We start from the raw sequence: 23,152 nt of genomic DNA, 5'->3' as shown, positions 1-23,152 counted from the left end.
GCAAGTGCTTGGGATGAGGGATGTTATTTTGACCAAAACTGTAGTTGATGAGAGTTCATCAATGTCAGAGTTCTGCTGTCACCCCTAGATGAAACCCGTCACCCACGCCTGACGGGACAACAATCCCAAATTAATTGAATCGTGGATAAGCCCAAACAGCCAGTCTCATAAGCTGGTGTAAGCACTACCAATTAGACTTAGCAAGTAATTCGAAGGCTTACGTATGCTATTTTTGCACCTCTGACCTCAACCAAGCTGTTAGGTTGTCGGAAGGATGTCCAAGCAAGGGGAGAAAAGGATATAAATCTTTTAAGGCCAGGTTTACATAGGATACATGTAGTCACTTGTCATCGAGTACATGTCACAAGCATGTTTTTTTATCAACTTTGGCTTAAAACCATCTCTATAACGCTATCTTTGTTCGAAGAGTCTAAAGAATAGGCAAGACATTTCCCTCATGCAAAATTGTCTCCCCTTTGATTAGCCATTACACGGCTGTAAACGCGACCTTATTGATTACGAATATAGCCTCCTACTTCTGTCTGTATCTATGATAATAATCCTCAGTACCCGCCTGCCCATGGCACTCGCCTAATTGATATGGCATTCTCCATAGCGATCATAGTCCCCGCAAGAAAAGGAAACGCTTTATACGTCTTTTTACATGTACTGATCAAGAAGACAGCAATAATGAGGTTGGGATCTGCTCATAACACTATCAAGTTTAGTCTCTTCACTGGATTTGCTAATAGGCACCGAGAATGAAATGGCCAGGGCCATTGTGCTCACCTCATGTGGAGGAAAGATGGATAAAGAGCATGGTATTGTGTCATGTAGTGTTAGGTTTGATGTAGGTCCAAGCAATTACAATTTCCCCAAAATGGCCAATTTACAATACATTCAACCTCTGTGACCTTGAAAAGTAGGTCAAATCAAAGAAGACCCGGGTGACACATTGAATGGTTGTTAGAATTAGATGTACCTATGATATAAAATTGGTGCCAATCGGGCAAGTCATTACTAGGAATAATGGCATTTTGAAGAATTTAGGATTTGGCCCCCTCCCTGGAGGCCAAACGGCAAATCAGATCGCACCAAACTTCGGTACCTGAGATCACCTGACCAAGGGGTACATGTGTACTTAATTTGTGATCAATAGTCATTGCAGTTAAGAAACGTGCCATAGTTACGGCCTGACGGCGAATTTAGGCCATTTGACCTCTGTGACCTTGACAAGAAGGTCAAATTAAAAACCTGTGTGACATATACTGTATGGTGGTTAGATGTACCCATGATATCAAATTGGTGGCAATCGGGCAAGAAGTTAAGGAATAATCACATTTTTAAGGTTTTTGGATTTTGCCCCCTGGTGGTCAAGTGGTGAATCATATTGGACCAAACTTCGGTCCCTAAGATCACCTGACTAAGGGGTAAATGTGTACCAAATTTGGTATCAATAGCCATTGCAGTTTAGAAACGTGCCATCGTTACATCCTAACGGCCAATTTACACCATTTGACCTCTGTGACCTTGAAAAGGAGGTCAAATCGAAAACCCGGAGGATATATGATGCACCTTTGCTAGAAGTACCTACCATATTTTTTTCAAAATTTCCCGACTACTATTAAGGGAGATATTGCATATTTTCACTTTTAACGTTTGGCCCCCTGGTGGCCAAACCATGAAACGAATCGGACCGAAACTTGGTCTCTAAGGTGTCATTACATAAGGGTACATGTGTACCACGTTTCAACTCAATAGCTCTAACAGTTACGAAACGTGCCCTGCTAACGGACGACGGACGACGACGACGACGACGACGACGACGACGACGACGACGACGACGGACGACGGACGCCACGTTATGGGATAAGCTCACCTCTGCTAAGAGGTGAGCTAAAAAAGGGGAAATTTTTATGACTGTGATATACTTTGGCATTGATTAGCAACAACATGGTCACTTTCTATGGGTAAATCCAGTCATCAACAAGTTTAGCAGTTATCGTAGGTGACAGAAATGACATTATACGGATGGCCCCATCTACATGATATTTTTGTCTCATGCAACATGATATTTTTGTCTCATGCAATTATCATCGCAGACCAATGCCACAAAAATCTCTTCTGCAGGGTGCTTATAATCTGGCAATGTTTATTAATTTTTACCTGCAGCACAAGATACAATGAACATCAATGGCTTGAGCAGAGTGTGTTCGAGCCCCAGTTGGGAACAAATCCTTTTTCCTCCTTTTTTTGTGAGGGTGAGTTACGTTTTTTTATCACAGGAAACATATTTCTCTTGAAAAGAGTGGTATGGTAGTGTAGCCAAGGGTTATGGCTACAATTCGATGCATAAAGCTTGACTTAATTCCACTAACAAACTGTTTTTTTAATTTTTTAGCTGAAAATGGAAAAAATGCCAAAACCCTGCGGTAGTGAAAGGGTTAAACGGGCAGCAACAATACATCCATCCTGTCCCAATAGCTTGTCCACTGACGATAGACCAATCCTCTGCATGGTGTTCATGTCCGACCATAATAATCAGGGATAATGCTGAATGATATTGACAAGCTTTGAGCCGAACATCACAGCAGAGTGGCCGTGTGTGTCACAATTTGATTGATTTCATTTGTTAGTATTGTCAGCTTGTCAAATATATCATAGGTGGAAAGTAATATAGCTTATAAAACCTAATTGCTGTTATCACAAGGAGAAAGTAATACAACTTACCTAATTGCTGTTATGATAACGGGAGAGTAATACAGCTCATAAAACCCAATTGTTGTTATCATAATGGGAGCTTGAGGTTATGAAAAACCTTTCAGGTTTTTTGTTGCCAACACAAATATGCAACCCGCAGAGGTTTTTCAGAGAAATGAAAAACCCTTTTGAAGGCGCACACCGTTCGTTAAAAATTTCGAATTTGTAATTGAATTTTAAAATGTCCAATTGCGGAAATACGTACTAAATATAAATTTCAATATTGCCGTTGTAAAGACTGATATAGAAATACATGTACAATGAATACCAAGTTTAAACACATTTGTATTTATAATAACTGCACTACAGCATTGTGCATTAGTGGATTGCTATTTAACTGGACCACTAGTAATACGAACGGTGTACCCCTTCAATGATTTTGAGCTCACAGGTTTCTTAATTTCCCTGAAACCTTCAGGGGGTGCATATCTGTATGGCAGAAAAACCCTAACCTCAAAACCCCTTATTTTTTGAAAGAATGTATCATGTTCTTACGAGAGGGTTAAAATGACTCAGCCCCAGTCATATTTGAGGGCAATAAAACCATATGAATGACCTTACTCCGGTTGTCAGCCAGCTAATACAATACTGTGATATATGAATAACGCAGCTTGTTGTTGGTACAGTGGTAATATCATATGGTAATAACGAGAGAAGCCATTTATATTCTCAAGTACTAGAGTTGCTCATATTAGACAGCATTAGCAGCCACCCGACTCCAACTACGAGTATGAGGTGATTCCCTTTTTCCATAAGTTCTTTCCTGAAGTTAAGAGTGCGAGTTTTAGGTTCATAGTCTGATATCAATTACGAAATAGGTTCATCCAACTTTACACTTTAAAGGGACAACTTGGGCATACCATATGTTGGTTTTTTGTACAAAAACGGCTTCCAGCAGGACCGCAACTTCTCCAAACAGGATAATGAAAACTCTTTGAACTGCAATAAACAATGGACAAGAACCTTCGGCCTGCCTGAAATTCGCAAGCCATGCCCAAAACTGCCTTCCAACACTGGTGAACATCGTTATCAGATAACGGCATCAGTGTAATAGTACAAGTTACGGCGCATGGTGTCAAGTCGGTACATTATCTTCCTGGCCAGGTAAATCCCATGCCCAAGTCGACCCTTTCACCAGTAAGCCTCAGGTGAGCAGCTCAACCAGTGCTACAATCTGAGCATTTCTGACCGGTACCTAGAAGTATTAAGGTAGCAGGAAGGGTTGGGCGTTTGTGGTTTCTGAGTCTGAGGGGGTTGGTGTCTGTTGACTGTGCTTTAAGAGAGACTAGGCATGGCGCCAGTCTCTCTTAAAGCACAGTCAACAGGCATTTGGTCTCAGTATTTGGGTTTTGATTGCCATGACTGTACCCCTGTAAAAGTCCGAGGAGGAGAGGTTTGGAATGATGAAAGCATTGAAGAAGAAGAAATGTTATTATTGAGGAAAGCAAAATTTATTATGAGACTAGAAGGCAGTGTCCGGACTTGATTATTTTGAAAATGGCGGTCTGAACACATTAAAAGGTGGAACATGGCATTTTATCGACTTTGAAGTGTTCCGCAGTTAAAGGGAGACTATAGGCAGCAGCTAGGTAGGCAAGATAAAGTCATACAAATTTGCCAATAGGGGTCAGTCATATCTCTAGGCATGGCGCCAGTCTCTCTTAAAGCACAGTCAACAGGCGTTTGGTCTTAGTATTTGGGTAAGTACAGAATCAAGGCAGCTCAGAGAGCAATGATTGAACGATGCTGTGGACAAGTCCAAGGATACTGCATCAGTCACGACCAACTTCTCATCAGAAAGCGTCACCACCAGCATATTCAATGTTCAATTCCAACCAGTACCAGTCCAATGCACGCCTGTCATGGTCAGCAGTGGTCAGCTTAGCGCGATATGGAACATTCTTTCGAAACTCAAGCGAGGGAAGTCTGCTCATTAGCCTATCTCGCGCACTGCTCCTTCTTGTCAAACATCGTAGTGAAATCGTGGTACAGTGGGGCGTCCTCGAGGATTGCAGCTGGTCGGACAGACGTGAGGTGGAATGTGGGCGGCTGCACTTCTTCGTTGATGTGCGATGGCAGATAGCACAGTTGTTGCGTTGCATGACAGCTGAAAGTGAATGTGATATCATAGAACTGAGGCGTTTGCCATGAGACTATAGGTGAAGTAGAAGGAAGGAGTGAAATGGGCCATCTTCCAGTGACTAATATACAGAGTAAGGGCACTGGGTGTTGTTAGATTCAGCATTGAATGTATTCCTCGTACAAGCGTGAATAGTGTGGACATACAGTGAGAGGTGAGAGACCCCTATTGACTACTTCTTGTAACTTTATCTTGGATAGTGCCCCTTTATCAAGACTGAAACCCACTGTGCGGGGCTAAGAAATTACCTTTATAATCCTAGTTGGATAACCACTGTGTAGATGATTTGAAGAGTGCTCTGTGGATGTGTGCCTGTAATGTCAATGAAAGTATGATGAGGTGATGACGATAGTGGAATGACGAAATATTGGAAAGAGATCTATTCCTAGAAGAACATATGTCCTGTTTTGACTAGGTGGCGCATTTTAGAATCAGCAGTGAGCACTGTGTGTAACATGGTGGAGGCAGCGGAGATAATAACTGTGTCGAAAGTATTGTTATAGGGCCTTCCCTAGGCCCATGGGGTTAAATTTACAATCCACGATTGAAAAGACGTAGTTTGATCGCATTCAACTATAAATACATTGAACAGTTGTGTTCCTTTAGTCAACCGATGACCTTTTGTTGGGCCATGATCGGGGATTGTAAACTGTAAATGTATTATGGACTGGGAGACGGGGGAAACACAAGTGAAACTGAAATAGACCAAAACAAGTGATTTTGGGGCTTTGGTTTAGACGCATGCCCCACATGCGCCATGCAGGATTATACGGTTCATGTGAACTTGTTGACATCTACATGATCTAGTGCTGTTATTGGTCATGGTACATGGTAGGCCTAATCATCATGGCTATATGTTTCAGGAAAAGCTCGGAGTAAAATGAACTGCCAATGAATAATGATGTTGTTCATGTTTACCATGTTTGCTAGTACATAGCCATAGGCCAGTGCACTTTCTGCACGTCGTCATGGTCATGTACGTGATACCTTGCATATTTTGTTTTTTGAATGCGCATGCTTTTTGGGCAAAATCACTTGTACCAACACTAATGAATAATGTCTTCTTATCCCTATGACTCCATACACAGTGAGGGCATTGTCCCATTCCCATCAAATGGTAACTTATTGTACCGTATTAGGGTGGAAGTTGGGGAGCAGATACCTACCGTTGCACGCCTGTCATAATCAGTAGTGATGAGCTTCGCGCGATATGGAACATTCTTCAGAAACTCAAGCGAGGGAAGTCTGCTTATTAGCATATCTCGCGCACTGCTCCTTCTTGTCAAACATCGTAGTGAAATCGTAATGGAAAACGTCTGGCTTTGCGCCAGACGTTGAGACTAATAAGTGAAGAACTAACAGGTAAAGAACTTCTACTTGCGCGAGACTGCTCTGATAAAATTATCATTGCAGAGACTACGGTGACGTACACATATATTTTTTACAATCAAAAATGCCCTCAAAAGACGAAATGGAATGATTATTTTATTGATATTTCCTACTATATACCTTCCAATTATCACTTTATACAAATAGATCGGCGTTAGGTCGCATGCTTTTCTTTCCTGGTGACACTATAAAGCAAAATAGTTGCAACCCCGTAAATGCGCTATAAGTCCAATAATAAGTGACGGTGACCCGTTATAAATGTTTCGCCAGCTTCGCTTTTTTGCCGCTACGCGGCGCGTTGGGCCCTTGCGTCCAGGCCATTTACACCTGGATGTAGATGGGCACATAACACAAAGAGACCAGGCCCACAGTAGGGAATCGAATCAAGGATCTCTTGACCGCTAGCCGAGAGTTGGAGCCACTACACCACAGAGGCTCCGGCATATCACTACCGGTTACATCATTTACGGAAAGTGATCCGAGAGGCCCATATATTGACAAACTAACCCAAGCATGCATGATGGGCATTGATCGCTTGCAAGATCACAGAGTTGATACCATATCCAATAAGCAACGGTTCCCGGTGATGTCCCCCATGGATAAACTGACAACCGGCTCATTGGATAATACGCAAGGGGACTTCAGCTGTGGCAGATTTGTTGACCCTTGGTGTGGGGTTATTTTGCTTGCCTCGTTGCGGCTGAGATTAGAAATGCCTCCTCATTTATCGCCAGGATGAATATGAATGTAGCTTTTTGGCACATCTAAAGGATGACCAGAAGTTCTGACAAGAGTTGTGCTACCCAATTTTTTGTGTCCTGCAGACTTCGGTGCCCCCAAAAAGTCAAGCCACCCGCCATACTAAAAGCTTCGGATTCTATTACCCAGGTCCTGCTGCCCTGCAAATGAGTGATTTTTGAAACAACAACCTGCGATTTTGATCACAGCTTTGTGCGACAAAAACATCTCTTGTCTTTGGGTAAAACCAATAATCGCAGGGTTTTACATTAATCGCAGAGCAGTGGGATCACTGATTCTTGTTACCGTCATATGTGATGACCAGCGCAAATGAGCAATTTTTGTTGCATGCTTTATCACAATTGGCGGTCACAGCAATTCCAATTGCTTGTTTTCGGGGTGCTAAATCTTACAATTCAGCAAGGCAGAAAAGCCATATATCTCCAATGGGCATGAACCACTTGCCAACCTTGGTTATCGCCTTGCTCCTGCTGGTCAAATTGAAAATGCATGGCTATGCAGTCAAGCATTTCCAATGAGATCCTGACCTTGGGTGGCTGTGCCTCAAATCTCAAATGCTATGAACCCTTAAAGGGAAAAATATATGAAAGATCATGGACATAGAGTTGCAAGCTGCTTTTGTTACAAAAATCATACGCCATAAAAATTCATATGCCAGGGCTATGCCTTTGTAGTTGATGGACGAAACCACATATAGTGGAAGAGCGATCTAGGTATCAGCTCGCTGACACCCCACAGGATCAATTCTCATCAGCCACGGCTGAATAGGGTCTTGGTTGTTTATACTACATGGTTCATTACCACCTATAAGATACAGCCCAATATGAGTAAGCCACAAAGGTACCTGTGACTGGCTCTGGCAAAAGGATTTGAGGAAAAGGGATAAAAAGGTGAAAAGTAAGAAAAAAAGTTTCGGTTTAAAAAAAAATTGATTCTATGATTATCCAGAGCATGCTGAGTATTACTTCAACTGGGGTTAGAGGTATTTAGAGACCACTAAAGCCCTGTAATACAGCAAATAAGATGCTCCTTCAAATGCTTTTCCTACTAGTAGCCTATCTTTGGAAAATATTCTCTGCTTTAAACTTTTTAGAGCGTGTATTCTAAAGTCAATTCTCGGCCAATCCTTAAAAGACTGCCATGTATCATACATCATCTTAAAGGTAACTTCGCAAGGAATCATCTCATACTAATGTTAAATTTTTTTCACAATTGTCCCCTTCTGCCAAAGTCGGTCAAAATTAATTCGTTTTTTTTCAATACAGATGGGCAGGAATGCAAAGATGAGTTACATCTGGACGGCTCAACATGACGGAGTTCCACAGTTCTACTAGCCGTCTAGCTGCTAACAGAACATGTAGAGCAGAAGCAAAACCAGGCTTTAGCTGATTAGGTAAAGAAACCAGGCTCAGAGAAAGCCATTTCATTAATTTAATGAGATGGAATGAAAGATGCTCGGAAATGTCGCAGAAAAATGTTGCACACTGCACCCGCTTTTCATCAGCAAGTGTCTTTTCAACCAGAACCCACCATGCCCTATCAAAAATCCTCACTATAACTCAGAAAGCGACTTTTCTTAAAAACAAAAACAAGACATTGTTTAAATCAAACTACTTTATCTTTTCGGCGGACACGGCATGTTTACCAGCAACAAACTTCACGGAGACGTAGCCAAGCAACCTCATCCGTAATCTTTAGGAGAAAATAATGTGCTCAACGGGACGAAAATCTTACTAATTTATAGCAGTCATTCAGAACCAAAGATTATGGTGAAGCAACGAGGAACCTGCAGAACTAAAAATCCAGATGGCAGCACCAGTACTAAAAGGTACACTTCCAGTGCATTTTCCATTCAAATTAAGTTTTGTTGATTTTCTCCCTAAACTCATCATAATAGAATTAAGAACCAATAAAAAAACATTTTTGATGCTATTTCCCCATGTAGAGTAATTAAGGGATGAAATATTCAATAACCATTGACCCGGGGAAATGGCCATGGTCCACTTGCCTGCAGGGCCCCCTATTGGCAGGTTTTGTTGTGCAGGTACGTTCCTCGTTGGAGAATTCTTTATTTCTTCCACAGCATTCACTCTGCGCTTGGTGTTACTTGGTCTTCCATGAGGCATTTCTCCTCCAAGGCGGGATTGTTTTTTAGATGCCACTATGGCTTGGCGCCAATTGGGTTTATCAGCCCAGTGGTTCTGTCTTTGGAGGTAAGCTACATGACTTGTTTCTGACTTGGTAGGGTACCAGAGTGGGCAGTTCTGGAGCACATGCTGCAGAAAATTTCATTCGCGAACATATTTCCGTGTAAGGTATACCTGCCTCAATTAGCAACTTCAAACCTTTTAATCTTTTGGCATCTAGGGCTATTTTTGTAAAGGTTTTATACTTAATACAGGATGGGCCAAAAAGAATTAACAACAATTCTTCCACAAACTCGATATTGGTAGATGGAGAATCGTCAACAAGAAAAATTGAACCAAATCGTTCCTGTAGTTTTTGCTCCAGGGTCAATATTATGAAGCAAAGTCAGGAGTAATTTATCAACTGTTCCAAGTCAGTTCTTCATTCCTGACGGCTCTGGACTCGTAATCTCGTGCAGAGAGCTGAAGCTTTGACCAAACGTCTTGCTTGTCACATGGAGTGCCATAGAGTATGTATCGTGATTAGACATGTCAAACACATAAACCAACCACTCAATACCAGACGCATTCCTCTGTAGCGCCGATCAAAGACAGTCGTGAACATATGTTGTGTGCTATAATTTCGATTGTATGTTGTCCTCTTCATGGTACTGATCAACCAAAGGTTAATAATTTTCCATGATTACGTTTGAAAATGCACCCTTTTTGTCATTTTTCATTTGATGCATTACGTATATGTGACTCGCTCTACCAAAACTAGGCGCTTGTCGCATCTGAACTCGACAGGTTGATACGGACTTGTTGTTCATTTCCCTATTGTAGACCTTTTGTGAAATCTATTACAAACTCATTTGGTCACATTTCACAAAAGGTCTACAATAGGGAAATGAACAACAAGTCCGTATCAACCTGTCAAGTTCAGATGCGACAAGCGTCTAGTTTTGGTAGAGCGGGTCACATATTTGCTCCTGCTGGCCCAGGCCCGGTCATGATTTGCCCTGATGACTCACAGAAGCCCAAGGAGGATACCGCGGTGACGTCACGGCTTTTCCAAGATGGCGCTGCATATTGTAAACAAACTCGATCCACGGCCAAGGGAAAATCAAGTCATCAAAAAAGTTAGATTTTTCGCATCAAGTCAGAGTTATTAGTACTTTTCTGCTATGAAATAAGTCTTCAGACAATAAGCTATCATTTGAATAATGAAAAGTGCTGTTTTGATGGGGAAAAATAGGGTTTTTTAAACCAAATAGCCGGCACCGATCTTCCAAAATTAGCGATGGTTTCAAAACAGTCTCCCAGCTATGGGGCAATCTCTTCATTATCATAATGGGATTTGGAGGCATGTTTACAGATTTTACAAGTTCGAGACCTGTAATACCTAAAACTCGCATAGATCCCCATAGATCCCCTCTATTTGTCGAGTTAGCGCCCCTGTAAGATCATGCATTTTCGGACACTAGAACGAAATCTTCCTGCGGATATCGCGGTTTCGGTGATGATTTAAGGAGAAATTGACTGTTCTTAGAGTTGTATGGGACAGAAATGAGTTCATACTTCATGAATACATGAATATATTATGATATGGGCGGGCTTCTAAGTCAAAACAATAACAAACTCAACTGCATCTCTACTGTATATTGCGTAGTGCATTGCCTAGTGTATTTCGTAGTGTATTTTAGCGGAGACATTATTTCCGCACTTTGGCCACGCCAAACGTCTTTTTTATTCGTGGAAGTTAATCTGCTCTGTAAATTTTATTTTACACAGGAATAATCCATACTAGGTATTGCAATATTTCATGTCTATTGGTGTTTTTGTGTACAGGAGCGCACCAGACAGCGAGACGTGGAGATGTGTTCAGTGCTGGTGCTGTCAGTAGACTGAATCTGATTGGCCATAGCGATCACTAATATGGGTCGGGATCACGTGATGTGACGTCACCGCGGTATCCTCCTTGACAGAAGCCATTCGTTTTGAGTGTCTTCCGAATTCTTCCTGCCCGCCAGAGAAAGTACAACAATCTCCTGTGATGTTTTTAGAAAGAGACAGTTCACCAACATACAGATTTTGAAATTGAATAAGAAATAACTATTTGAGGACAATTCCGTGGGAAAAAAGGCTGCACAAATGAATTTGGTGGGTTACAGTACACTTTCTTCCATCCGTGTACTACAGAAATGCTCACAGCTGTACCTCTTGATATTAGGCAAAGGACCAGGCCACTATACACGGCTCCCGCACTTGTGACATATTTCTGCCTCCTTCACTCTCAGTCTGAGTGGTAATGTAACATACTCAAGTGTGAGAGTAACTGGAATTTTGCATGTCTACCATATCTTAGGAAATCTGGTCTGCTGATATGTTCTAGCACTTTCATGCAGCACATTTGGCTACTGAGTTTATGATAGAGTTTGGATAAAAGACACTTGGGAACTTCCTCTAGGTCTCTGCATCATGTTTGTCTACCTTGAATCTGTCTGTTTGTGTTCAATACACTTGTGAAAATGTCCTGCTGCATGCCATCCCTGTTTGAGTGGTAATGTAACATACTAAAGTATGACCTTGGTATGACCAATTGAATTTCTCATGTTTCTGAAGCTTGTGAAATTTCTTCTGCTGTTACATTCTTGCTCTCTCTCTCAGCAGATTTAGTTTGTGTTTTAGCTGAGCCCTGTGGTTCCTTTGTTAAACTTTGATGGGCTGGCATTCTGTCCAGGGGGCATGATCCTCCTGGTCACTTAATGCCACAGAAAACCGGGATAAGCTCGGGCTTGATGAGCCATGTGGCCAATGGAGTAGGTGAAAATACATTTCAGGGTGACATTCTTGAGACTTGATCTCACAAATACGACACATTTTCTGGCAATTCATGAACTCCTTTATCACTCCTGTACCATTCAGGAATCAAACCAACTTGAGGACCATTGAGTGGGACTGATACTGTAGCCATTACACATGTAAGATGTCTTATCCCAATATTTGCAATTTCACAACTCACTGTAAGTCTTGGATCAAAATTAAGTGTAGCTTCAACCTAGAACTGATCCTGATTAAAAATGCAATTTAATAAACCAGAATTTCAATATGACAAGTAACATTTGAGTGGTTCAAACTCATTCATAAACTACGCAATAACAAATTCATCACTGCTCAATCATGTCAATAGTACAGCAATAGAATACTGCAAGTGTACAACTTTCAGAATTCTTTTGAACCATTATGGGGAACCTATATGACTAGTGGCAATTATGTTAAGATGTGTACTTATATATTTGTTGTCAATGGTTGAAGAGATAGAGAAATCAGAAAGCTGTTTTCAATTTCCACAAATTTTTCAAGTGATGCTGAGAATGTGACAATAATGTTAGCAGTTAGTTCTCCAAACACTGACGCAGTTCAAATGCAATCACAGACAATATGAATCTACTTGAGCTGAATGGCCTTGTAAATGGTAACCTGAAGGGTGGCCAAAGGGAAAATTTGCCATTTTCGATAATTTTTTTTAGAAGTACCCTCAAAGACGCCCACGATAACACCCTTCAGTACCTTAGAGTACCCTTCGCTTAACATTAGATTTCTTCTTAGTCGGGTGGAAGATGTGTGCATATTAGCTTCAAATGGTCGCGTGACAATCAGCTAAGAGGGAACACGTCTCAAACATCAAAAGATGACGTATAACACATCAACAATTACAGTGGAACCTCCCTAAGTAGACACCTCTCTATTAAGGACAACCTCTCTAATAAAAACACTATAGTTTTAGTCTCATTATTGGTTGTTTCCATCCAATTTGATCTCTCTAATCAGGACACCTCTCTATTAAGGACAGGACTTGTCCTCAATAGAGAGGTTCTACTGTACATCTCTCACACAGTAACATTTGCTTTGCAGTTCTTCCTGAAAGTGAACTAATCCCTGCATTCTGGTTGTGACTTTGTCCTCAAAAGATCACTTTGGGACAAATGGAAATTATATCTCAACACTGTCGAATTTCTTTCCCTGGAGCAAGGATGATTTGTTATATATTTTCATACCATGTTGGTCATTGCCTCAACTAGGCATATTGTTCTTGAAATAATGTAGTAGTTTGGTACATTGTCACAGCCCACGAAAATGCACCTTTGCGGAATATTTGAATCAAGGGATAGAGACGACCCTTAAACATTACTACAAGCGAACAGTGTTGCCAGCTGGTTTTACACATATCTATTGACCAAGGAACTGGTTGTGCCAAAAGACAATCGTTGCTAAGGAATTATTCATACTGAAACTAAGGAACATGCAAATCAAATGTCTTTAGCAACACAATCAAATAAAGAAAATGTCTCAAATATCATACAAAACTGTTTAAGGAGCCTCATGGCCTAGTGGTTTACACTGCTGGCCACCACGCGATAGGGCCCGGGTTCGATCCCGGGGAGAACCCAGGATCGTATGTCTGGATGAACTGGCGTGGCTTTCAAGGAACTAAAATTCCTGGCTCTTCACAGTCCTTCGAATGAGACTCAAAACCGAGGTTCCTTGTACCTGGTGTCTATGCCAGGGCAAGCTAAGACCCCACCAAGTGAGAAAAATGAGTAGCTTGCGTGGACTCTATCTCTCTCGCCAAAGTCAGACCACTAGGCCAATAAACCCAATTGGCGCCTAACCGTAGTGGCACGCAGGATACGCTCATCCCGCCTTGGAGGAGGATTACTCCTAGGAGAATGACCCCTCCAAGTGCAGAGCAAACGCTGAAGAAGAAGAAGAAGAATACAAAACTGTTTCAGCCTATAACACATCCTGATAGTTTCTCTTTGTAGCTATTTGCTTGAACCTGAAGACATCTGCACTGGAGAATGATGAATCTTTTCAGCCTCTGAAACTATGGACCATGGAAATTGTTTTCATCCACAACAATACAACCTGATCGAACAATAGTAGGGATGGCAAAGATGAGGCTAATAGGAATTGATGATGAAGTCGTGGCAATCAGCTCAGAGAGAAAATCTGATCACCAAATCATACAGATATCACGTGCAGTCTTAGAGACTTGATACGGTGACCAACCAATTTCCATGGCCGTCTTATATTTTCCGGATTACATGAAAAACCTCCATTGCAAATTGCAAAAATAAAGAACAGAGAACATTCGGCCGTTTAGAATGCTAGTTTTGTAGCTCTTGACTTGTACTCAAGGAAAGAAGCAGTAGTCTAGTCAATGATAAACCTTTTTGACCAACAGAAATACGAACCAGGGAAATAGCTTTCACCCAAGACGATCATAACTGATAACAACATGATAGTTGGGTAGACAAGCATCACCACCTTTGCAGTGGCAACCCTTTATGGATAAGTATGACTGGTAAGTAGGTCGTGGACAACCTTTCAAAACTTGTCGTTATAAGATGTCGAAATTGTGTGTGTTTTTCTTGTTTGCATGGCATGTTTCCCTATCCAGGTATTGTTGCGTTGACAAATTCAAAACCTCAAAATGTCATGTAGCACACTGACGTTGAGATACTATGAGTGAAATAACAGTATTACATGATAGAGTTCAACAACCACTTACCATACAAAACCGCTCGATGATATCAAGGTCTTTGCAATGAAACAATATGAAAATGGAAAATTATCCTCGTAACCTTTATCGCTGATAAACTGATAATCCCAATATCACTGGAGAGTTTTATGATTATATAGAGAAAGTCCACCATTGACTCCCAAATCAAATACCTTGACCGCAGATTATAATGTTTTCATGCTTCCTCTTCTTTATTGAATTCCTCCCGTTCCTTCGGGAAACCTTGCTTCCTGCAAGTAGCAGTCTCCAGTTATCATATAGTTTGTGGCACAGGGAGCTGTTTTAATCTAATCTCACTGCCTGGTAGCAGCTGATGCGTCTACCAAATGGTTATCCCACAACTGAACAGTGGTGTTATCGCAGAAACCAAAATAATGCATGTTGTGTGCATTTTATTATTGATCAGGTTCCATTAGTGAAGGGTAATTTGTCCCGATAATGTCGCAGACGCCATGTGACAAACGTACAACATTCGCTGGGTAAATTGACATAAGTGTAAAATGTGCGGGAACCAGGCACTCACGCTAATGAATAGAATTGTAATAGGAGATGTTCCACTGTATTCTGACTACCGACATACTTCCCATACTTCTGATAAATATATCACCTGAAACAAAAGCACTGCGCAAATGAGCAATTTTTGTCGCTGCGACCTGCTATAATAGTTGCTGTATTGTACAACAAATATCTTTAGTTTGGGGATAATTCGTCCACCGCAGTGATCACAGATTTTTGTTGAAAGTATCTTTAATGACCATTGCAAATTGTCATCTTCAGGGAACAGGCATGATGCTTTCCAAATGCAGCTCAAACTAATTTGACACTTGATTGGGGTTGCTACTTTTGACAATTCCTGTATTTGTGTAATTGGTCAATTGGACTGGGCCATATGGCATACTAGGATATGCCTTGGTGCTTTCCTGATGCAGCAGCTCAAAACAATTAGGCCCCTGTTGAGGAATACTTATCCTGTATTTGACGATGTGATCAACTAGACTGCATATGGCATACTAATATATGCCTCGGTGCTTTCCTGATGCAGCTCAAACCAATTTGACCACTTGATGAGGGATGCTACTGTTGACAGGTACTGTATTTGACCTTGGTCAACTGGACTAGGCCATATGGCGCACCAGTATATGACTTAATCCGGCATTAATGGTACAGCTGGTTCATATGATAGAGGCCAATGAACCCTTTTATTAGCAGCATATCGCACCATTTACCAATATAATGAAACCACCTGCGATCAAGTCAAACCTTCCAAAAAAATTCATCTCCAAATCATCTGACAGCTATGAGCTAGCAATCAGCTAGTTTGTTGATCATATTGGCTCTAGCATCACAGGTAATTGAGTGATAGCGTGCACTAGCTTGGAGCACTCGGGGACATTGACCGACAAAAAAATGGCGGAGAGATGAGGCAATTTATCAGTATTATCCATCAATACTCCATTTAGTAAATCGCACTACCACCTGCAGACAATAATAATCCGAATATGGAGTATCATTCATGGTCTTGTGCACATGAAGCTAATGCATTTAGTCATCATCATTGCAATAGGATTTCACAATAGTGGGAACTAACATGTCTGTTTAAAACTTGTATCCCCCCATGGACTGGAGTTTTAACTTGGGCATTTAGATTCATTTAAGGGGGTCTATAGGCAGGAGCCTAGTAGGTCAGATAAAGGTAGACAGAGTCACCAACAGGGGTCTCTTCTCTCTCACAGTACATCAAACAACTCAAACTTGTATGAGGTATTTATCTATAGCTGAATCATAACATAACATAACCTAGTCGCCAAAATATGCATATTAGTCACCTGAAGACCACCAATTTGACCCCCTAGCTACTGCCTATAACCCCCCCCCCCATTAAAATCTGTTCGCCCATTGAAGGGTAATGGACTTGTATCCTGATCTTGTCGCAACATTTCATATATCATAAATCATATTTAAAACAATTTTGGCCATAAAAGTTACCTTAAATTAGAATATCATTGCGTGTAAGACTTTTAGCTGCCAACATTCAGTACAGGATCAAAACCTTGGCCGTCTAACTGATTGCAGATAAGACCAACCTGATTGACAGTATTCCATTAGCTACCCAATGATTGATTGACAGGTTGCCTTAATTGATCGTTGCTGAAGGAACAGGTCGCAGGGCGACACAGATTCCCCGCGCCTCAAGTGAAACGATGTCAATCGGATGATTTGACGGGAAATCAAAGACGTTATTGCCGGCAGATGGCAGATGATATTACGGCCCCCGGGTTATGAAACGATTAGGGTCGGGTTTTATGGATAGATAGGTCACTGAGTATTGATATTAGACTATCAATAATAAGGTTCTTATACGTTACACTAAGGTTGCTGTATCTGGTAGGCCACACTGTAACGTGAATTATGCACAATCAGTGTTTCGGCTTTCTCGCTTTTACCGCTGACAAAAACATGTACGTTCTCATTTTCTTCACAACTTCACAAATGCAAAAATTTAACATGTTGAAAGGCTGCTAAGGGGTAACAGTTCTTGGCTAATGAAATTGTCTCGCCCCGCCATAAAAATCAAAGACATGGGACCAATCTTTCCATCAATCTATTGGGAAAGTGTCGATCAATGCATGCTTTTAATTGGTTTCAAAACTTCCTAAGACAGGTCCTAGACTGGTTATCAACATCTCTCATCAGATCTGACGAAGTAATCCTAACAATAGTGAGGTTTCGCTATCCTGTTCCGAAACCAATTAACTGAGAATGGTTCTTGTTCCCTTTCTTGTTAATAGATATATAGAAATGGGTTTCGCATTCCCGACCGTGATTCTGCAGAACGGGACAGACGGTTTTTCACGGTTTTCAGTGTTTTGACGGACTGTTTACATCGCTGTCTCCACTTGTCAAAAGACTTTATACATTGAACTGTATCTGGTCAACTAAATGTGAAAAATTATCATTTATTGGTTCTCGGAATAAGATCATGAAACCTCACTAATGACCTTCAGCGATGGGGTGGCTGCAAGATCCTGCTAACAGTCGTTTCAAGAAAAACACCTTTGGGGAATATTTGAATGGTGGTACAACTTTTAATCAAGTGATACAACATCCAGACCATACAACAAAAAGTAAATCACATGAAAAAACACAGATACAGATCACTTACAAAAAGTAAATCACACGAAAAAACACAGATATAGATCACTTTGCCGTTGTCTGTCTGCAAACACACAAACAGCCAATCCCAGGACACGAACTAATGGCGCTTGTTCCTCATTAATCCTTTGATGTAGGAAAACATATTTCTTCTTTATCGTCATAAGTGCCATGCGTTGGTGAAAACTTGTTCACAATATGTTCTGGTGGCCGCAAGTTCAGAGAGTTATAAGCTGTAGTTGAGTTTTTCAAGATGAACATTCTGATGAGCAACATATTTTTGTATCTGTATCTGAACAAATATTTCTAGGTTCTTGCGTTACATACTCTATGTATACCACAAAAAAACAACAATTACTGCAAACCATAACATTCTTCCACCTATTTCTATGGGCCAAATATTTGGGAAAATATTTTTAACACAATTTTTATTTTGGCAGATTAGAAAAGTTCTCTTTCAGCTTTTCCAATCAACGAACATCAAAATTTGCCAGTTAACAGAAAGTATTTTCTAGCAAAAGGTTAGTAGGCCTTTTTGAACACATCTTTCGATGTTCTTGAGAAAGCCTAAGACAACCTCTCTATTAGGGACAGTAATTTTGTCCCAAATTGGTCATTTCTATACAATTTAACCTCTGTAAACACCTCCCTTGTAAGGACAGCATTTGTCAGTCCAAAGAGTGTCCTTAATAGAGAGGTTTTACTCAACATTCGTCTTGATCCTAGTCCTTGCTAAAACATTGCTACGCTCGCTTATGCATTTCTGGTATTACCCACATGATTGCCTGCCAAGTAGTTCTGAGAGCATGTTTTCAGAAAAAAGTTTTCGTATCTGAACAAATCTCTTGATGTTCTTGGGAAAGCCTTCCATGTAGCACACAAAAAACCTAACTGATCTTCGTCATTCAGTACATTTATCTTAATCATAGTCATGGCAACAAGAGAGTATCCACAAGACATTGTTGAGTAGTTTCATGATAAGTATTGAAGAACAGTATTAAAGAGGCCCTGCCATTATACAGACATAAGAACATAACCAGCACTATATGATTTACTCAGCTTCATTTTAATCCCATGAATAGTATCACCATTCAGGTACAGTAGAACCTCTCTATTAAGGACACCCTCTCGACTGACAAGTGCTGTCCTTAAAAGAGAAGTCAAATTGAATGGAAACAACCAATTTGGGACAAAAACTAGTGTCCTTAACAGAAAGGTTGTCCTTAATAGAGAGGTGTTTCGCTAAGGGAGGTTCCACTTTATATTCAAAATGAAGTTTATCAAACAATCAAAATCAGACCATCAGCCAAGATCCTGGCTGGCATCAAAAAGTAGTATTTATAACATAACATTTCATTCACAATGTTATGTAACGTATAACCTTTTATTCATGATGCTATGTAACATAACATTTCATCCATAATGTTATGTAACTAATACTGCCAGCAGGAATCTTGGCTAATGGTTTTACTTAGATTCCTTGATACAAAACATGAGTAGAGGTGCTTTTCAAGGGATGAAAATTAAGTTGAGTACTCGGCCACTGTCTGTGGTCCTCGAAACTGCTCCAATTTTTGAATGAGAACTAATTCCTGCCAAAGGATTAACTGGGCCATCCAAACCTTATTGTTTATATAAGCGCTTCACTTCAGGTTTCCTTTAAGACAGGTCAATGTTGTTAGGATCACTTCAACATGACACACAAATGTTCCAGAGAATGCCAATAGAGAAGTACGGCAAGAAGTTGCGTGGATACCGAAGAAAGGAAATCTCACGCAATCAAGAATGTTCTCCTCTGTGTCATTTAATCGATAGAGACGATACAACTGTCAAGAAACTGACAAAGGAGGCTGAGGCAGATTTGGGAAGGATGTTGTAAATCCAGCCTCATCCAACTGTAACTTACCGAATGTAATAAGGTCAAATGTTGAAAGCTGTATGCAATAGTAAACATTGCACGTCTGCTGCACGTCTGCCACCCCGGCCAGTCCCAACACAATCGACAGAATGATTGAAGCGCTGATTGCACACCCTCGAGATTGCAAATCAAATAACTCTACACATCCCTGGCCATGTAAATATCAATAATCAGATGAGACACATTGACCATCGATAATATCGTAGGATCATCAATGGCGAGATGATGTTCGTCAGCGCTTTCAAATGAGCTCAGTAGATCTACAAGGAGGGTATTTCCAGGTTAGATTCAAAAGTCACGCTTCTGTGTGAAAACATTCATGTTGAGGTGACACTCTTGGCGCTTTCAAATTAGTTTGATGGATCTGCTTGGGGGGTCTCGGCAGGTCACGCTCACATATGAATGTCACCTCATCGAGGAATTCAACAGCAGTCAGATCAAAGTAGAAGGATTTAAAAGGGTGTGGGGGTGGGTTCTGGCAGGTCACATTCATATAAGGATGTCAACTCATCAAAGATTAAAAGTGTATCGTCTTATAGGGAGTGTTGTGGCAGGTCACTCACATCAGCATGTCCCCTCATTAAGGAGACCTGCAGTTGTTAGATCAAACATGATCTATCACCAGGGAGCCTTCTCGCAGGTCACTCTCACAATAGCTGCGCTTACACCACGAAATATTGGTGGACCAATTGCACGTACACCACCACATTGCCGCGACAAATTGGTTCGGCAATCCATTGCCGATAAAAATTGCCGGGCGAATTTGTCCCACCAAGCTTGATGGTCCAAATTCGCCCGGCTTGTTAAAAGCTCGGCTTTGTCGTGGTGTACGCGCAAATGGATCGGCAATTAGCTAGTTGGATGGTTCGGCTCCAGGCGGCGTTTTCGAAATGGCGCTTTCTGCTTATTGTTTGCGCGCCATCTGTAGCCGGATTTTATAACTAGCTGCAGGGCTGGTGTACGCACTTGGTGGATTTTCGATGGTGCGGCATTGGTTCGCGAACCAAGATTGGTGGTCCATTTTCAGGTGGTGTACGTGCGGCTAATGTGTCAGATTCATCAAAGTATATTCAATACTTATCAGTTTATCACTTAACTTATCACTCAACTGGAGGGAAGGCTCTGATATAAAAGCTCTTATTCAAATGTCACCTCATCATGGGGTCTACCATTAGTTAGATCAAATGTGTTTGACCTATCGGGAGGGCTCTGGCAGGCCACACCCACATCTGAATGTCCCCTTATCAATTATCAACAGGGCCAACAGTATCCAACCAAAAAAGGATTTTCAAGATGGCCAGAGGCCAGAAGAGGGTCAAATTGCAAGGAAAAGGTCAGGCTTCCATTCAAATGTCACCTCATCAAGGAGTCAAACATTCATGATATCAAACTTCAATCACCAAAACTTCTTCCAGTAATCACAAGCAGACTAATCAAGAATTTGAAGTACTGAGCACAAAATCACCAAGGGCTCTACTGGAAAGATCAGTTCTAATTGAGTAGACATAATGATAGTATCATATCTCCAAGGGATTTTGCCGAGGCTTCAAATAGTCTGCCATTTCTACTCAATCGATTTCAAACGAAGAAAGATGTTTATGATCATGGGCAACTCCTTTTACTCTACTTTAGAGGACACTCTGCAATAAAAGAATTGGAATAGCGGATTCATCTACCTGTTTAGATAATCTACTTTATATGGTGTTGTTCTGTTCTAGTTCTTGTCCAGGTGTAAGATGAGTAGTGGCTCTGGCATCCACGCCAGCCCTCTTCCCTGAGCATGTCAAAAGAGTTCTGACCCCACTACTGGTGATCGTACCAATCTTTTATTTGAGTTGATACCCGTCTGCTCTCCCCGTAGAAGTACACTAGCACCATCTCCCCTGTTGACCTCCTTCTCTAGCAATCCTGCCATGGACCAAGTCGGTGTCTTGCTCTTGTTCTTGGCCAGGCAGTTTGTGGCTATCTCTCCCCGTAGAAGTACACTTGCACCATCTCCCCTGTTGACCTTCTCTAGCAATCTTGCCATGGACCAAGTTGGTGTCTCGCTCTTGTTCTTGGCCAGGCAGTTTGTGGCTATCTCTCCCCGTAGAAGTACACTTGCACCATCTCCCCTGTTGACCTCCTTCTCTAGCAATCTTGCCATGGACCAAGTTGGTGTCTCGCTCTTGTTCTTGGCCAGGCAGTTTGTGGCTATCTCTCCCCGTAGAAGTACACTTGCACCATCAGCCCTGTTGACCTCCTTCTCTAGCAATCCTGCCATGGACCAAGTCGGTGTCTTGCTCTTGTTCTTGGCCAGGCAGTTTGTGGCTATCTCTCCCTGTAGAAGTACACTTGCACCATCAGCCCTGTTGACCTCCTTCTCTAGCAATCCTGCCATGGACCAAGTTGGTGTCTCGCTCTTGTTCTTGGCCAGGCAGTTTGTGGTTATCTCTCCCTGTAGAAGTACACTTGCACCATCTCCCCTGTTGACCTTCTCTAGCAATCTTGCCATGGACCAAGTCGGTGTCTCACTCTCGTTCTTGGCCAGGCAGGCGTTTACAACATTGGCTGCTCTCAGGTCACAGTCTCTTGAGAGCACTGGCACTCCCTGCCATGTTATCAGCCTTTTTATAAACATAGAAGTCACCATACACATCAAAACATGATCATAGATACCAATCGCTGACCCACAATAACCTCAGTTCTCTCAGGTGACATTTTCAACAACAGTGACCAGCTCTGCTGTAATCAACACCCAAGAGACTGCAGCAGGCAGCACAGTTAACAATCTGAACAAATGTGATTAGGCGGATATATCTCCAGGCAGGTCTGATCATCTCCCCACAGATCAAAGCAACTAACTAGCTGAAGTAGAACGTCAGGGGACAAGGTCCTGCTAGAAGCTAGAGTCTTAGAGATAAGGGTTTTTGAGCAATTGAACCTTGGAGGTTTTTCACCAGTTCAAAAAGATTTTGGGGGGTTTTATTATTCTGAAAGACCTCTACAGGCTGGGATGCATAGTATGTTTGTTGTAACCTATTCTGATTTAATTCCTTCGCAAGCCGTTTCTGGTTGGAATTGGTCAAATTCTTAAAAATGTTTGCCAATCAACGACTTAGGTTTTCCAATCTGGGCACAGTATTTCGCTTCACTCATTCCACACCTATACACTTTTAAAAATGAGCAAAGGAAGTTGATATAATTCAAGGACTAATCATCTTAAACCAGGATTGAAAGAAAACCTGTCATGAAATACTTATAAAAATAATGAGTTTAGAATGGCCTGATAAAAACCAAAGGGAATACGTTCTCATTCATAAATCTGAGCAGTTTTGAGG

At 41.4% G+C, this 23,152-nt stretch overlaps 1 protein-coding gene across 5 annotated transcripts in view; it reads right to left on the bottom strand.

Moving 5' to 3' along the window:
• Positions 1-23,152, bottom strand: part of LOC135493971 (uncharacterized) — a 104,999-nt gene that overhangs the window by 35,465 nt on the left and 46,382 nt on the right. Inside the window, exon 1 of one of the 5 annotated variants that reach the window (XM_064781675.1) lies at positions 14,750-14,859. The exons of the other annotated variants lie outside the window; for them this stretch is intronic. The gene's annotated coding sequence lies outside the window, so the exon portion shown is untranslated. Of the gene's footprint in view, positions 1-14,749; positions 14,860-23,152 lie in introns of those variants that run through there. 5 annotated transcript variants of the gene reach the window in all.

This window comes from Lineus longissimus, chromosome 9 (assembly GCF_910592395.1).
Source record: "Lineus longissimus chromosome 9, tnLinLong1.2, whole genome shotgun sequence".
In the NCBI taxonomy this organism is placed as follows: Eukaryota; Metazoa; Nemertea; class Pilidiophora; order Heteronemertea; family Lineidae; genus Lineus; species Lineus longissimus.
The sequence above is the reverse complement of the archived record's forward strand: the minus strand, read 5'-3'. Positions and strand labels throughout refer to the sequence as shown.